The following is a 3,512-nucleotide window of genomic DNA, read 5'->3' on the forward strand; positions in this document are numbered from 1 at the left end:
AAAGAGTATACTCTTGATAAACATTTAGAATAGCCTTTCCCAAAGAAGTGTTCTGCAAAAAAAGAGGATTAGTTTCATATAATATCTAAGAGCTACTGAGGGGGAAAAAATGGTTAATAACCAAATTCAGAGACTACTGAGTTAAATTTAAAAGGTGTTTCTTTACTACAGGACTGTTCAACCCTTTATATACAAATAAGCTTCCTGATCCACTAAGAATGTTTGCAGTAGGGATATAACGTGCAGTGTTTCCTATCTCTTTGGGCTGTGGAAACTTCTTTATATGGAATTACTTAACAGCATCGTGTTCTACACCATACCATACCATAGGTTTAGGAAAAGGAAAGAAAAAAGCCCTTTGTAGGTAGCTAAAACTTGATAGGCACACATATAGTCACAAGTATAATTGTAAATTGTATAAGCTCTAGATCCCCTCGCCCCAAATGCTCTCAGGAAAGTCTTTACTGGCCTCCAGATTGTGCAGTGTGTCACTGTCACCCAGTCTAAGGTCAGCTTTGAAGGCTGATGGCAAGCATGTAAGACCGTGACCCAGGACAGCTGTCAGATTCATTGAGTAACCTTGAACTACTTGTTTTGCCATTTTGGGATTCAGTCTTTGCTTCTGTAAAAAGCCTTTTTGCTTGCCTTTTAGAGTATGGTTGTGGGTGGTCCAGGTGGACTATTTTGGAACAAAAGTATTAAGAGCATTCTTCTAAAATTCAGAAATTCTGCACAGGCAAAATCAGAGCTAATCCTGAAGCAAAGCTTGTATAGATGAAGAAACGGGAGAGATGAATTTTTTGTTGCACATTTTGTTAGCAATAACCATTGACACATTGTGTCCGCAAGGTGTTTCTAAATGTTTTCACTGAAAACTAGTTCTACTGCCTGTCTACATATTGACAAAAATATAAAATTGTTTTTAAGAAGTGATAGTTAAATTGATCACCTGTTTGCACTTTTTTTCTCAATGTTATTCGAAGCATTGCCATTCATTTCTTCTTAACTGTCTTATAAGCACCAAATTTTAATATATAAGTCAATTTGGGGGGAAACATCATCAAGAACTTCCCTCCAGAACAAAACAATGATGTTCATGCCTCCAAACAACCACATTTGAAGTCTACCAAAATAAAAACAAAAAGCCCACACACAAAGTAGCAAAAATCACATTCTAGGAGTTCCGAGCATTTAGCAACCTTTGCTTGTGCTGTCTAATCATCCTTCAGCTGACTTTTTAAAAAAAGTAACACCTTACCTCATCAAAATATACTTCTCCATTTGCATTTTTTAAATTAAAAATAATGATTAAAAAAAGAAAACTTTGAATTCACAACTGCCTGACTCATTTCAGTGTCATGTACAGCATATGAAGGTCAGGAGGGCTATTTGCAGCACACATGATTAGAGGATACTGGTCTTCAAGGTTCATTTTCCTTACAAACTGTAAAATAGCAATTCCAAGTGTGGCGGAAGAGATGACGTCTGAGAATCCTACAGGACAACACAGGTGCCCAAGCTGTTCATGGAATGACAGGGCTATTGTCAAATTGACACAGTTATTCTGTGTAACATTATTTCCCATCCTGTTGCAGTACTTTCACTGAGAGGCCAAGAATCAGTCTGAGAAATTCCCATGTGGAATCTTCTGGAAGACGCAGATATTGGAACTGCTGTCAGATCATTAATCACATAATCAAACTCTCGCCCTTCTTTGGCATATGTCTTCAGCACTGAAATGTAGTCTTCTATTAGGACGAGAGCTGTCTCCTTTAAGATTGTCTCAGGCATCACCACATGTTTTTCACACGTATGTCTTTTTTTTTTTTTTAAGATTTTATTTATTTATTTGACAGACAGAGATCACAAGTAGGCAGAGAGGCAGGCAGAGAGAGGGGGGGAAGCAGGCTCCCCAGCGAGCAGAGAGCCAGATGCGGGGCTCGATCCCAGGATTCTGGGATCATGACCTGAGCCGGAGGCAGAGGCTTTAACCCACTGAGCCACCCAGGCGCCCCTTCACACGTATGTCTTACATCCATTGACCACCATTTGGTCAATCTCTACCATAGTGACCATCTTTGGTTTCAGTTTGACAATTTCACGTAATATGCCCCCATCTCCGTCCCCTAGAATCAGTGCATCTTTGCCGCTGTAGTCTTTTCCACTGCCCATGGTGGCCTGGGTATACCCAAATCACTCCACAAGATTAACTTTCCCACCAAGGATGAGAATATTTCCAAATTACTTCGAGTGTAGAATTTCAACGTTCTGATAAGGTGAATCTTCATCATACACCACTTCATCTACGTCATACTCAACCAGGCAACAATTAGCAGTGGGCCAGTATCTGTCCATGGCCCCTCAAACTATGGGTGGTAATTGCTTCCCTTACCCGATACTGTCCTCAGTCCTTTCACTCTTTCTTCTACTTTGTTCAAAAGACTGTCAACTTCTTGGCCTGGTGAATCACTATCATAACTCTGAAGTTCCAACACCATCAATCCATGTGGGTAAACTCTCAAGTTGGCAAAGCTGCCATTGTTGTCTATGCAGGCCGCTAAATAACTATGGTCCTGCCAGCTGTGTAGACTGTCATCCCTTGCTGCTGGAAAAAGACCAGAGGCCTTTTAGAATGGTCTCACCATCAGCTGTGATGCTGAGCATGAAGTTGAGCATGCTATGCCATGCCACTGGCATAATGAGGTGAGGCCCTGTGCTGTGCCTGGGCAGGTGGCCGAGGGAGACTGGGAGGCTGCAGGACGTGCCAGGCTGCAGCCCATTGGGAGTGCCCACCTGTTTACATTTTTAAAAGAGTGGCTTCAGAAGTAATCTTGGGGGAATTTCTAGGGTAAAGCTTAAACAGATTGTTCTCTCCAGAGATCAACTTTGTTGTGTTAGGTGATTATATTAAGAGTCATTGACTATAAAAATTTCAGCACAAGACAGGTTTGGGAATTTCAAAGCAGGCATTAACAAGTATTAGTTGGGAAAATGAAACACTAGTAACCCAGGTCATGAAGAAAGTGAATGCAGCTGGGCAAAGTCTCTAGGTACTTTAGAAACCCTGGGCATACAGCTCGGTCCATTAAAATGCAATGAGGCAAGAAGACAAGTTCATAATAATGGTGCTGTTGATCTGGTTAGTGAGCACTTTTTTAAAGCTATTAGCCATCTACAAAAAGCAGTGGACCGCCGTGGCTTCTCTCTGTCTTGTGAAGACAGCGGAGAGCCTCATACTTCCAGACAGACTAGTCCTGGGTTTAAGCATGATTTGCTTTACAAAAAGCTCTACTAGGTATCTACATGCTGCACATTAAACAGCTTTATCCAATACCATTAGGGAGAAGGCTAAGCCGATTTGTCTAGCCTAACTATTTTTAGTGAAAACACTGTGTTTGCTTAAGGCTGAAATCAAACATTTGAGGTGTCCTGAAAACAAGCACATCAGAAAAAAATATTAAGAGGTTTAGGTCCATCACATAGTCTAAATCATGACTATTCATAACTCTGAG

General features: G+C 40.9%; 1 pseudogene across 1 annotated transcript; it reads right to left on the reverse strand.

Moving 5' to 3' along the window:
- Nucleotides 1-1,345: 1,345 nt before the first annotated feature.
- LOC308341600 (spermine synthase-like) lies at nt 1,346-2,697 on the reverse strand (annotated as a pseudogene). The gene is made up of 2 exons: nt 2,021-2,697; nt 1,346-1,816 (listed from the first exon to the last, which is right to left on the reverse strand). The product of its transcript is annotated as a spermine synthase-like (transcript).
- Between the last annotated feature and the right edge of the window lie 815 nt (nt 2,698-3,512).

The sequence above is a fragment of the Martes martes genome (assembly GCF_963455335.1).
Source record: "Martes martes genome assembly, chromosome: 4".
NCBI lineage: Eukaryota > Metazoa > Chordata > Mammalia > Carnivora > Mustelidae > Martes > Martes martes.